The sequence below is a fragment of the Trachypithecus francoisi genome, unplaced genomic scaffold (genome assembly GCF_009764315.1).
Source record: "Trachypithecus francoisi isolate TF-2019V2 unplaced genomic scaffold, Tfra_2.0 Contig00107, whole genome shotgun sequence".
NCBI classification, from domain to species: Eukaryota; Metazoa; Chordata; class Mammalia; order Primates; family Cercopithecidae; genus Trachypithecus; species Trachypithecus francoisi.
Genome location: NW_022680475.1, coordinates 187,528 through 203,010, shown reverse-complemented (window position 1 = coordinate 203,010; position 15,483 = coordinate 187,528). Strand labels below are relative to the sequence as shown.

Genomic DNA, 15,483 nt, shown 5'->3' with positions numbered 1-15,483 from the left:
ACCACTCATATTTTAAATATGTCAAGTAAATTGCAAATACTACTTGCTGCTAATTTGACATTTGCTTTTTACACTTATTCATGGTATCCTCTGAAATAGAAAAGTTTATATTTTAACAAATCCCAATCTGTAAATATTTTTTTTAAAATTTTCTGTCATTGGTTAGGGCTATGTTTGGATATTTAATTTTAACCATAATGTTGCAAGTAATATTTGTCTATGGCATTTTTTTCTTTATATTTTGAAAAAGTGTATTTGACATCTACTCTGGAATTAGTATCTATGAATGACATATTATACCTTTGCGCAACTATAAAATACATATAGCCAATTATCTGAACACCATTTTACGAACCGTTTATCACTTATCTGCTGATTTGAAAGACTATCTTTATCATATATCGGATTTTAGGTTTATTGAGATTATGTAACATGAAATTATTTAATTATGAAATTATGTGAATTCAAGCATGACAGTCAGGTCTGCTTCACAAGCAATTCTTCCTTGTGACTTAAGTGTATGAGTAGTATCTAACATGGTCTTGATGAACTGGGAACTATACAGAAACTGCTTTTGGTTCTGAAATGTACTCCAGCTTCACCAATTTGTTCTACACATATACCACCGAGGGTAGAAGCTGAATTTTGCTTACAATTATATTTCTACTACTTAACATTGTGCCAGATACTGAGTAGATGCTTGGAAACACGTTTAATGATTTTATTGCTAGGTACCTCATTATCTGTTGCAGTGGTGGCTACCTCACTCAGAATAATTTTGACCAGCCTTTCTCCGTCATGAATAAAACACTTGTTTACACACTTGTGCACATGCACATGTCCATAGAAACATACACACCCTTTGCAGAGACAAACTGCATTGAAAGCATGTACAAACATTAGAGTATATTTGCTGATTCTGACCTGATTCTGATTCCATAGTATATGTTTTCATTCTGATCACAATAACAAAAATAGAAAACTATAAGTGTGAAGTTGGAAGATGCAGAACATGAAAGATCAAATTACCAATTTTTTTCTATTATCTTTAGTTGGCTGCTGATGAAATCAGAAAAGTAATGGACGTAAAAATGAAAGTATGCAGTGTGTGTGTGTATATGTATGTATGTATATCATATGCACTCATTTTCATGATGTATGTATGGAATTTCATAACCAGCCAGACTAAGCCTCATAAGTGAATGAGAAATAAAATCCTTTACAGACAAGCAGATGCTGAGAGATTTAGTCACCACCAAGCCTGCCTTACAAGAGCTCCTAAAGGCAACACTAAATATGGAAAGGAAAAACCAGTACCAGCCACTGCAAAAACACACCAAAATATAAAAACCAATGAAACTAGGAAGAAACTGCTTCAACTAACGTGCAAAATAACCACCAGCATCATGATGACAGGATCAAATTCACACACAACAATATTAACCATAAACGTAAATGGGCTAAATGTCCCAATTAAAAGACACAGACTGGCAAATTGGATAAAGAGTCAATACCCCTAAGTGTTCTGTATTCAGGAGATCCATCTCACTTCCAAGGATACACAGGCTCAAAATAAAGGGATGGAGGAAGATCTACCAAGCAAATGGAAAACAAACAAAAACAACAATAACAACAAAAAGGCAAGGGTTGCAATCCTAGTCTCTAATAAAACAGACTTTAAACCAACAAAGATTAAAAAAAGACAAAGAAGGGCATTACATAGTAGTAAAGGGATCAATGCAACAAGAAGAGCTAACTATCCTAAATATATATGCACCAAATACAGGAGCACCAGGATTCATGAAATGAGTTCTTAGAGACCTACAAGGAGACTTAGACTCCCACACAATAATAGTGGGAAACTTCAACAACCCACTATCAATATTAGACAGATCAACAAGACAGGAAATTAACAAGTATATTCAGGACTTGAACTCAGCCCTGGTCCAAGCAGACCTCATAGATATCTACAGAACTCTCCACCCCAAATCAACAGAATATACATTATTCTCAGCACCACATAGCACTTATTTTAAAATCAACCATATAATTGGAAGTAAAACACTCCTCAGCAAAGGCAAAAGAATGAAAATAATAACAAACAATCTCTCAAACCACAGTGTAATCAAATTAGAACTCAGAATTAAGAAACTCACTCAAAACTGCACAACTACATGGAAACTGAACAAACTGCTTCTGAATGACTACTGGGTAAATAGCAAAATTAAGGCAGAAATAAATAACTTTGTTGAAACCAATGAGAACAAAGACACAACATACCAGAATCTCTGGGACACAGGTAAAACAGTGTTTAGAGGGAAATTTATAGGATTAAATGCCCACATCAGAAAGTGGGAAAGATCTAAAATAGACACCCTAACATCACAATCAAAAGAAGCAAAGGCAAACAAATTCAAAACCTAACATAAGACAAAAAGTAACTAAGATCACAGCAGAACTGAATGGGAGAGAAACACGAAAAAACCTTCAAAAAAATCAATGAATCCAGGAGTGGGTTTTTTTTGAAAAGACTAACAAAATAGATAGACCAGTAGACAGACTAATAAGGAAGAAAAGAGAAAAAAATCAAACAGACACATTAAAAAACAATAAAGGGGATATCACCACTGATCCCACAGAAAAACAAATCAGAGAATAGTGTAAACACCTCTACACAAATAAACTAGAAAATCTAGAAGAAATGGATAAATTCCTGGACATATACACCCTCCCAAGACTAAATCTGGAAGAAGTCAAATCCCTGAATAGACCAATAACAATTTCTGAAATTGAGGCAGTAATTACTAGCCTACCAACCAAAAAAAGACCAGGACTAGATGTATTCACAGCCGAGTTCTACCAGAGGTACAAAAAGGAGCTGGTACCATTCCTTCTGAAACGATTCCAAACAATAGAAAAAGAGGGACTCCTCCCTAACTCATTTTATGAGGCCAGCATCATTCTGATTCTAAAACCTGGCAGAGGCACAATAAAAAAAGAAAATTTCAGGCCAATATCACTGATGAACATCAACGTGAAAATCCTGAATAAAATATTGGCAAGTGAATCCAGCAGCACATCAAAAAGCTTATCCACTACGATTAAGTTGGCTTCATGCCTGGCATGCAAGGCTGGTTCAACATAGGTAAATCAATAAACATAATCCATCACTTAAACAGAACCAATGACAAAAACCACATGATTATCTCAATAGATGCAGAAAAGGCCTTTGACAAAATTCAACACCTCTCATACTAAAAACTCTCAATAAACTAGGTATTGATGGAACACATCTCAAAATAATAAGAGCTATTTATGACAAATGCATAGCTAATATCATGCTAAATGGCCAAAAGCTGGAAGCATTCCCTTTGAAAATTGGCACAAGAGAAGGATGCCCTCTCTCCCCACTCTTATTTAACATAGTATTGGAAGTTCTGACCAGGGCAATCAAGCAAGAGAAAGAAATAAAAGATATTCAAATAGGAAGAGAGGAAATCAAATTGTCTCTGTTTGCAGATGACATGATTGTATATTTACAAAACGCCGCCACCTCAGTCCAAAAATTCCTTAACCTGATAAGCAACTTCAGCAAAGTCTCAGGATATAAAATTAATGTGCAAAAATCACAATCATTCCTATACACCAATAATAGACAAGCAGAGAGTCAAATCATGAGTGAACTCCCATTCACAATTGCTATAAAGAAAACAAAATACCTAGGAATACAATGTACAAGGGACATGAAGGACCTCTTTAAGGAGAACTACAAACCAGTGCTCAAGGAAATGACAGGAGACAAACATATAGAGAAACATTCCATCCTCATGGATAGGAAGACTCAATATTGTGAAAATGGTCATATTGTCCAAAGTAATTTATAGATTCAATGCTATTCCCATCGAGCTACCATTGACTTTCTTCACAGAACTAGAAAAAAACTATGTTAAATTTCATATGGAAGCAAAAAGGAGCCTGAGGAGCCAAGACTAACCTAAGCAAAAAGAACAAAGCTGGAGGCATCATGCTGCCTGATTTCAAACTATACTACAAAGCTACAGTAACCAAAACAGCATGGTGCTAATACAAAAACAGATATACAGACCAGAACAGATATGTAGACAGAAACAGAACGGAGACCTCAGAAATAACACCACACATTTACAACCATCTGATCTTCAACAAACCTGACAAGAGCAAGCAATGGGGAAAGAATTCCCTATTTAATAAATGGTGCTGGGAAAACTGGCAAGCCATATGTAGAAAAGAGAAACTGAACCCCTTCCTTACACCTTACAAAATAATTAACTCAAGATGGATTAAAAACATAAATGTAAAACCTAAAACTATAAAAACCCTAGAAAAAAACCTAGGCAATATGATTCAGGACATAGGTGTGGGCAAAAACTTTATGACTAAAACACCAACAGCACTTGAAACAATAGCCAAAATTGATAGATGGAATCTAATTAAACTAAAGAGCTTCTGCTCAGTAAAATAAACTATCACCAGAGTGAATAGGCAACCTACAAAATATGAGAAAAATTTTTCAGTCTATCCATCTGACAAAGGTCTAATATCCAGAATCTAGAAGGAACTCAAACAAATTTACAAGAAAAAAACAACCCCATCAAAAAGTAGGCAAAGGATATGAACTGACACTTCTCAGAAGAAGACGTGTATGCGGCCAATAAATATATGAAAAAAAGTTCATTATATCATTGGTCATTAGAGAAATGCAAATCAAAACCACAATGATATACCATCTCATACCAGTTAGAATGGTGATCATTAATAAGTCTGGAAACAACAGATGCTGGAGAAGATGCAGAGAAATAGGAACACTTTTACACTGTTGGTGGGAGTGTAAAATAGTTCAACCATTGTGGAAGACAATGTGGTGATTCCTCAAGGATATAGAACCAGAAATACCATTTAACCCAGCAATCCCATTACTGGGTATATAACCAAAGGATTATAAATCATTCTACTATAAAGACACACGCACACATATGTTTATTGTGGTGCTATTTACAATAGCAAAGACTTGGAACCAACATAATGCCCATCAATGATAGATTGGATGAAGAAAATGTGGCACATATTCACTATGGAATACTACACAGCCATAAAAAAGGATGAGTTCATGTCCTTTGCAGAGACATGGATGAAGCTGGAAACCATCATCCTCAACAAACTAACACAGGAGCAGAAAACCAAACACTGCATGTTCTCACTCATAAGTGGGAGCTGAACAATGAGAACATGTGGACACAGGGAGAGGAACATCACACACTGGGGCATGTTGGCGGGTGGGAGGAAAGGGGAGGGAGAGCATTAGGACAAATAGCTAATGCATGCAGAGTTTAAAACCTAGATGATGGGTTGATAGGTGCAGCAACTATCATGGCACATGTATACCTATGTAAAAAACCTGCATGTTCAGCACATGTATCCCAGAACTTAAAGTAAAAGTTAAAAAAATGAAAGTATAAAATATGTGTGTGTGCATATATATATAAAAGTGCACTCATTTGCATGATGTACATATATGCACATTATGAGTGTGAATATATGTTAATATGCCATCAGTTTTGTATTTGTAACACATATATGTGTACATGCATATACAACAAATAGAAGTGTTTTGCATAATACTTTCATTTATATTCATTTCATCAGCTAAGAACTAAAGAGAATTTAAATCAAAATCAATTATTCATTTACAGGTTTTTTTAGCCATTATTTTCAGTTTTATGCCTCCTTTTATTGCCATTTTGTGATTTTTCTTGCCATAAATTATACATATTTGAAACAATCACTTTAAGAAATTCAATCTTTGAGTAAGATCTCTAAGATTGATTTTGTATGAATATGTGTGTGGGCACACACTTGACAAAGAAAGTTCAGTTATAAATATATGTGTACACTTATGAAAATAATTCACATAAAATCTCTGAATAAAATTATCTGTACACTTTTTCTGTCAATAAAAGCAATATAGTATAACTCTTGGTAGTCAACCCGTTTGTTTTCATTCTGTGGCCTACCATCTGAGCTGCCATGTTGGTATAACACATTGATCATTTGATATTTTACTATGGCAAATAATAGTGCTCCCCCAAAACAATAAATAAATAAATCAGTGAGTTTCAAGAAAATAAATTTTTTGATGGATCAGATGATTTGAAGTTGTTAGTTTGTTCTCCAGCAAGGTGAAAGTAAAAAGCTGTTAGTTTGTTCTCTATCAAGGTGAAAGAAGATGAAAACTAAAGTTCTCAAGGCCAGTGCATAACAATAATGAGGCTGTATTCTGTGCATCAATCCCCATTACCAGATATCTTGATACCTATGTTGCCAAATATTTCATGTACTGTTTTAGTGGTGATTTATCAATGTGCCATGGCACTGAAACTGAAATGAGACTTTGTAGTACAAATGATATTCAAAAGCGTTTTGAAAATTTATCATCTCTACAGATACAGATGAAAAAATATCATCTATATCTATCTAACAATACCATTTTTATAAATGTTACCTATCCAAATCTTGGTTTTATTTACTTAATATTTAGAAAACATGATTTTAGTAAAAATTGTTCATATTTTCTTAATGTAGTGTGTGAAATTACTACGTAATTATACAAGAAATACGCTACACACCTGAATATACAAATAGGCCAGCAAAGGTAGCAAAAGGTGCCTTTCGTGTTATTATCTCCCCTATAATCTTCAGCAACACCACCCACTCTTCTCTCTGCATCAGTGATGTATGTTACCTAAATCAAGTCCTGTGCCAACATCACCTCAACATAAGTCCTCTCGTCTCGTCTTATCAGAATGCAGCTTGAAAGCCCGATAAGGAGTTCTGGAACCACCACTGAAAAATACACACTCGTTGCAAGTATTGAAAAGTCTCATATTGCAAATTCAGAATTCACAGTATTGAAAAAATTAATATTCTTTTAAAAAGTTACAATACTGTGAACTGTATAAAATGAATTATGCTGAGATCAGATGACTCTCTTCATTCCAGCCTATCTTATATTTTCTCGTTATTTTCTCCACATAGTCACAACTAACAACAACAGACTCATTATTACATTTCATTATTGGCTATTTTATAATAAATGATCTCAATAGCATTTCTGAACCCTCTGCTTTTCTAGTTTTACATAATTCTTGAATTTTTGAATGAGTTAGTTTTTGATTGAAAAAGACCTGACTCTTACGCTTAGAAAAGCCATCTTTCTTTGTGTAAGCTTTCTACCTTCTATAAGCTTTACATGTTCCATAAGCAAACATTCACTGGTTTTGTGATCAAACTGGAGAGGCAAATTCAGTTAATAATAACAGCAACATCATTTATCATCCTCAGATCTAGTGTTATGGATAATACGATTCCCACGAGGAGACAGCTGGCTGCATGAGCGACAGAGAAAGACAATCAACAGTCTCATACTCATACCGAGATATGTCCACACACACTTGTCTCCACAGTCAAAGTAATGCCATATGTCCCCAGTGACGTGGGTGGGTAAAAGGAACAGTTGGCCCGCTAATGAGGGCCATATGTACATGCAGCCTATCGTACCATCCTTCTTACTTATGATGGCTGAAGACTCAGTTGAAGTGCTTGCTCTGAGGAATAGCATGGCTGGAGGAGGAGAGGCTTCCTTAATAGCAGGAAAGGACCATTTACTGTACAACTACTGTCTCTCTGAAAGTGGGAGCTAAAAATATGCATGTACATTACTCATTCTCATTAAGAGTTACTGAAGCATCAGTAGAGTTCTTTATTCCAGTTTCATCTTATTTCACTAAATTCGTTTGCATTTATGTGCAAAGGAATTTTTGGCCCTTTTCAGAAATTACTTTTCATAATCAATCTTGTTAATTTGATGTTCATTTACATCAACCTCTCTTTATTTTTAGCTTGATCGTCAGAAAATTTATACTTTCTTTGACATTGTTAAATGTTACAATATTAAAAGTAATGAAAAAGACTTAAAAACTTAGAATATTTGAATGAAGGTTTCTGTACTTACTGTACTACTGTTCCAAAGTAAAAGAAAAACAAAGATGTTTAAAATGATTATAGCAGCTTTGTATCTCAATCAGGGTTTCCTTTGAAAGTTCTACAACTGCAAACACTATTCAACAATTTGCACTGATTATACAATTTATGGTTTTAAGGTCAATTGTAATACTATGATCAGATAATATAATTTACTTTACTCTTAATGGCTTCATTTTGACAAATGAGGGAGTTTTTAGGAAGGACAATGCTCCCTGCACAACAACCAGTAAAGCATGTCACATCCATTTACAATATAATTTTAAGAAAAGTGAAGGACAAACTACTTGTGAGGCAGCAATAATTCATTTGCATTAAATTAATTTGAACAGGGCATTTAAAGTTCTCTCTGGCAACAATGGAATAAAGGGGAAAATGAATCTATCTTATGCAATGGTCCTCTTCTAGGTTCCAGAAAGATTTGAAAGGCTGACATGACCATTGCTAAATTTCTTCTAGAAGTTTATGATTAGTATCATAGATATAACTCATGAGATAAAATATTCACAATGAATGTTTGTGAACTGCATCAATTACTATAGAACTACTGTCTAACATCCCTTTGAAAATTTATGTTCTGCAAAGGTTAAAAAAAGACCAACCTTTCTGTGCTTTCTTACATGGATGAGGTTTTGTAAACAAGAACTAAGCTTCACAAATAAGCACTATATTTTACTTATATTTTACTTATATTTACTTATATTTACTCATATTTTACTAAAGTTAGATTTGACAAATCTAAGGGTATTTAATTTATCAGTGTCTGTTGTCAGATGAAATCTTCCCCATCAATACCTTCTAATGGTTCAAAAATAAATTGTTACCCCCACAGATACATTGTGTTTCCAAGTGTAAGCAAGCACATTAATTTCAGGGTCTCAAGGCACAAAAATATTATTACCACTTGTGATAGATTGCATACTAGTCCCAAAAGACGTTCTTGGCCTAATCTCCAGGCCCTGAGAATGTACTGCCTTACACAGCCAAAGGGACTTCTAGATATGATTAAGTTAAGGATCTTGAGACAAGGTGATTATCCCAGATCATCCATGTGAGTCCGAAGTTATCACAGGAGTCCTTAGATGAAGTAGAGAGAAGGACTCAAAGTTAAAGGAAGAGGCAATGCGGAAACAGAAACAGAAATAAAAGCAATGCACCTTGAAAATGGAGGAATGGGTCAAAAGACAATGAAGACAGGTGCCACTAGAAGCAGAAAAAGGCAAGAGAATGGATTCTCCCCTCAACACCTGGAGAAGGAACCAACACCACAGACACATTGGCTTAGCCTAATTACAGTGATTTTGGACTTCTGACCTTTGAAACTGTAAGACAGTAAATATGCGTTGTTTTAAGTGATTAAACGTGCGGTAATTTGTTAGCGCAGCAGCAATACAACTAACACACCACTACAATAAGCAAAGGAAATAAACTGCAATAGTAACAAATCTAAGGGGTTCCAGAAAAGAGAAATGAAGTGGTAACCTCAGTCACAGGATTGACATTAGTAACTGTGTTACATGTTACTCGCTTACCCCTTCAATCATGTTATTGCTGTAATTATCACTATCATCCAATCAATATGCTTACACCATTATGTGTAACTTAGAGATGAAACTTTTTTTCTATTCCACCCTTCCCATAATTCCATGCAGCTACCCTTCCCATAATTCCATGCATAATTCCTAAGCACCCGTGTATCTGATAGAGCTAATATTTTCATGGAAAAATCTTCCACGTTAAGCAGAAAGTTCACATCTAAAATTAAATTCTTTTAAGCCAGTCTTGGGACAATATCTAGAAAATTCAAACACTACTTAAGAATACCACTAGCAGTGAGTTTGTGATGCTACCTTCCGCCAACTGATTCAAAGTTAATTTTAAAGATTTTCAAAGCAATATTTTAAAAAATTGTGTACATATTTTTCCTCTTGGTAAAAATAAACCATTTCTCAACCCTCCATTATATTTATGTTAATTACATGAAGTCCATACATGAATTATCATACCACAAATAGAAAACTATTTAAATAGGAAAATCTCACTTGGTGCTGACAGAATGACAGCATAAAACTGTTAAGTGTGGGGAGAAGTAAGTTGTTTGTAGTGTAAATATTTCCCTTTTCTTACCAAAATTTGTCCTGTGATCTAGCACTCTTCTCTCCACATGCTTAAGTACAGCAAAAGTTATAAAAATACTCATTCTTGTTTTCTATACTTTAATGGTTGCAGAACATTAGAAGAGAAGTAGGAGATGGGAATGTTTTGTGCAAGACTGACATTGCATTTGAGGGGAAAATAAAATCTTGGACATAATATGTGGGATATCTCCACAGTAATATATGGGAGGGCAAGAAAAAATACTATCAAATTTCTACCATGTGCTGAGTATATATAAATAAATTTATGTATAAATAAATATCTAGCCTTTTTAATGTACTAACAACCACTCTTCATAGCAGGCATTCTGTTCCCAGCTTGTAGATAAGAAACAAGGCTTCAGAAAGGAATCTTCACCAATTTCACACAGTCAATAAAAGGCAGAACTAGGGCAAATATCAATAATAAAAGTAACAATCTAATCCTAATTGGATCTTGCACTGCTCTAAGAAGCAAATCCTTAACAAAGAATTTTGAGTTACATTCTCCTAGTCTCCCCATTTTACAAAAGAAGCAGTTGAAGTAAAGAGAAGCTATACCATTTGTTTTCAAGCTCATATAGCTAACAAGAGACCATTTTAATCATGGGTCTGTGATAGATCATGTACACAATTTCTAGCATTAGCTGAGATTTTTCTTATTAAACCCTAAGCAAGTATTTGATCCCTGATAAGTATGCTATAATTTTTTCACTGCTCATTCTTATCACAGTTCTTCAAGAAAAGTACAGTTCAACACATTTATCCTATTTGGTCGCAAATTTTGAAACTCAAAATATATATCACACTGAACTGTTAGCTCCAGTTAGAATTGTAAAAAACTAAATTTTCACTCAGTAAAAAATAAATGGATTGTTTACTCCCATATCTACAATATAGCTTATAAGTGTATATTTGCATTGAAAATATACTTTTCTATAACTTTTATAATATTTAAATATTATTTAAGGTTTTAATAATATTTAAATGTTGAAATTTACATTTAAAAATATAGTTCAACAAGTCAGAATAATCCTTCACTTACTTATGACAGAATATTTGTTCAGCATCTTCTGTTTGTTCAATCTTGTGTAATATATCTTATTTTAAGAATCAAAAACTTCTCTTAATGTCAATGCTATAGCCCCTTCACATTTCCTACCTATTCTTAATTACCCTTCAGGAGCAAATAAAATGAATTTATCCCAAATTTATTTGCTTTGAAACAACTTCAGTGAAAATGGTGGTTGTCAGCTGTATCTACCATTCATATATCTCCATGTTTTTCTGCATTCAATTTCATCTAATACTCCCTTATGCCATTAATGTCACTGCAAAGGGAGACAGGGGATGAATCTCATAATGAACAAAGGTACGTACACTAGATCTTAGGATGTTCAATCATCTCTCTAATATATTATGTCCCATCTGAACTACTCATATTAAAATGAGCAACTACATGAACATGGTACTTTTAAGAAAGGATGTTCAAAAATTAATTCATATATTCAACAAATTTGTATCCAAGAAAGCATGACCTAACAGGCATCACATACATGAATAAAAAATTCACTTTCAGCAATGAATGTTTATGACACTCCTTCAGCAAGAGTTGTCAACCGAGCTACCCACAACTCCTCAGCACTCACTATTCTCGTACATGTGGTCGGACAATGTCCAGTGATTCTGTCCAAAGGCTTTTCTGGGCCATCGGAGCTGTCTCAGCCTGTATACACAGTTATACAGAAACTCTAGGGCTTTAATGACTCTGATCACTGGAACAACCCTGTACTAACAATGCAAATTTATGGAAGAAACTTCCAAGTTCTCTTGCCCCCAGTTGGGGTAACTCTGTTACCTATTTCATATGGTCTCACAAAAATGATCTCGGCTTGCTCATCTTATTTCCAGCTCACTACATGGCACAACTAGAAGTTGACTAGGTATTCTGCTTTAATGTATGTGCAAAGCCCTCTCGCTCAGGAATGTTTGTAGGATGATATTTCTAAATTAGGAATACAATTGGTCTTGTTCTTTCCTGAGGGATAAAATGTCATCTCTCTTCTTATCTTCCTCTCTCCCTTCTTCCTAACTCAGCTAACCCTCTATCTGAAAGAATTACAATGGAAGAAATATAGGGCATTGTTTAGCATTCTTGAGAGGATTCTTTTCCTTGGAAATGTTGAAATGACAGTGAGTATCACACATACACTGAATTATTTTTTAGGATCCGAGGGAAAAGAGAATTTTGACGCTCCAGAAAATTTAAGTCATCCTTTTAATGTCAGGATGGGAAAGGAACAGGTCACATGGGCAAGAGCCATAAAACTAATGATCTTGACTCCTTCCAGAATACCTGAGCTATAAATGTACAAGGAATCCTGTAATCAGATGCAGAGTTGTGTACAATATACTTAGTTCCCCAATGTAACTATGAATTTTATGTATATAATGTAAAAAATTGTTTCCAAGTATTTGAGATTCCAAAAAGTTTCCTAGCTAGCATTTAATATTCTTGCTTAACTTCTCCTTATACCCCTAACCTGTGTTGAGCATGCATAGACACACAAAAGCACCCTCCCTCCAAAAAACTCACAAACTCTCTTTGGAATTCATTTTTTTAAGAGCTTATGTAGGATCAACTATTACCGCTTAAGAAAGAAAAGGAGGGGCTGGGCGCAGTGGCTCACGCCTGTAATCCCAGCACTTTGGGAGGCCAAGAAGGGCAGATCACGAGGTCAAGAGATCGAGACCATCCTGGCTAACCTGGTGAAACCCCGTCTCTACTAAAAAAACACAAAAAACTAGCCAGCGAGGTGGCGGCGCCTGTAGTCCCAGCTACTTGGGAGGCTGAGGCAGGAGAATGGCCTGAACCCGGGAGGTAGAGCTTGCAGTGAGCTGAGATCTGGCCACTGCACTCCAGCCTGGGCTACAGAGCGAGACTCCGTCTCAAAAAAAAAAAGAAAGAAAGAAAGAAAAGGAGGAGAAAGCCTGTATTACAGGGATTTTGTTTTCTCCCTCAACCCTTGAAGAAGCCTGTTTGTATCAGCCCATGTCAGACACCAAAGGACTTATCAATAAAGTGTTATGAATGTGGTCACATATGAAATGTAAGAGCATTCAGCTTCTACCTCTCCTTTTCTCATAAATCCTACATCAGATATACATTAGATGTATCTGCCAATGTTTCCATGGAATCTTAAAGACTATTCACTGTGAAGCCTGGCAGTTTAGCCTGAAAGCAAGTTATGTCTGCATTTCAAGTTCACTCTAAGTGGTTTAAAAATACAACTAAATGTGGCCCACCTTTATCTTGATTATAAGACATAAATTACCCCAAGAATATTCTTAGTAAAAAATTGAGTCTCCCTGTCAATCCACTTTTATTAAGAAGGACACAGGACAGTTTTTAGGAGTTTAGGAATTATTTGGAAATTAGGAGCATCTAAATACAGAAAATAACTCCATAAAATTATAGTATATTTTATATCAGAGAAACCAGAAAAATAAGAAATAAAATAAAAAAGAATAAATGTTTTCAGTATTTTTTCATGTAGCATGTTCATATATAATTATTTCAGTAGTCTCAGTGTAGTGCAATTGTGGTGCAATGTGCAGTTGTTTGGGTAAAGAACTAACCTTGAAGTTAAACAGCATTAGGTCTGAATTCTTTATAACATTCATATATTTTATATGTTCCATAATATGGAACTTCTAAGTGTATGACATAATAGTTACAGAAATCGAGGTAAAGTAACACTTCTGTGACACAGTCTCTTCATCTACAAAGTGGAATTAATATCGCTTTTCTCTTTAAATTTCTATTAAAATTGGAGAAATAATATATGTGAAAGAACCTTACATTAAATACGCAAGTTTTATTTATTGAATTCAAACTGTTATTAAAGAAAGAAGAAGGCCGGGCGCGGTGGCTCAAGCCTGTAATCCCAGCACTTTAGGAGGCCGAGACAGGCGGATCACGAGGTCAGGAAATCGAGACCATCCTGGCGAACACGGTGAAACCCCGTCTCTACTAAAAATACAAAAACTAGCCGGGCACGGTGGTGGGCGCCTGTAGTCCCAGCTACTCGGGAGGCTGAGGCAGGAGAATGGCGTAAACCTGGGAGATGGAGCTTGCAGTGAGCTGAGATCCGGCCACTGCACTCCAGTCCGGGCGACAGAGCGAGACTCTGCCTCAAAAAAAAAAAAAAAAAAAAAAAGATATTTCAATTTCACACCTAAATTTGGATTCTGACATTTATTTCCTAAACTTATCGTTTGTATACTTACCTGCTATTAAATCCACAGTAGGTCATGTGACTAACCGTATACCCACCGATTTTATTGACAGGTATTCAGTAAGGCCCGCAAAGTAAGTATTGAATTTTTTTTTTTTAAAAAAGACCCAAAACACAGAAAAGCAAAACACTTAGTTAATTCTTATAATCATGATGATCACAAATTAGTGCTATTAGTAAGAAAGAAACTTCTAAACCTAATAAAGTCATAATACCTCCAAGGAATTTTGTCTCTCTGATACACACACACACACACACACACACGATAAAAAAAAAAAATGAAGCAAATGTAAAAAAATAAATAAACGAAAGAAGTTCTGTGGGAAATGTCCATAATTTCATGCCCAGAATTTCTCTATCAATCCCTTTCCCCAAAGTTCTTCCCAAGAAAATAAAGTTGCCTTTCTCTCAATGTTGACTCATCACTTTTCTCATAGAATTTTCAAAAGAAATATTTCCTGTCAGTCGGCCACTTAAACTTTATGTTAAAGAAATCCAAAAAGGTATCAATTTTGCGACAAAGGATAAAGAGGAGATGAAGTGAACCAACATGGCTTTTAAGCTAAATTGCCATCACATTTCACAGGCTGTCTAGAGAGCCTGAAGTTCCCTTTAATAAGCTTATGGAGGGTACAGAGCAAAGGAACCGCAAGTTACTCTGAGGGTTGTCCCCTGGTAAATTAGGTTGAAAGGAAGAGTCCCAACCCCACCCCCTAACTTAGAGACCAAGGTTGGCCTGTACCATTCTGTGCCCAGACCTTCTCCGTCCACGCCTTTCCAATCCTTTCCTTGGCTTGGAAAATTGGGCATGAGGCAAGCAAAAGGAAGGACAGAAGGCCAAAATGGGCATCCGGGAAACCAAATTTCTGTCTTAAAAGCTTGCATAGAAACACATATATAATGCGTGCCTTTGGGGACGTTTCCTAAAACCCCATTCACTTAAGCTAATGCCATCCGAATGCCCCCACGCTGGC

The 15,483-nt window shown here is 35.3% G+C and overlaps 1 protein-coding gene across 1 annotated transcript in view; it reads right to left on the bottom strand.

Annotated features, from left to right (window-relative positions):
- Positions 1-15,483, bottom strand: part of LOC117098186 — a 46,826-nt gene that overhangs the window by 22,006 nt on the left and 9,337 nt on the right. The window lies entirely within an intron of this gene.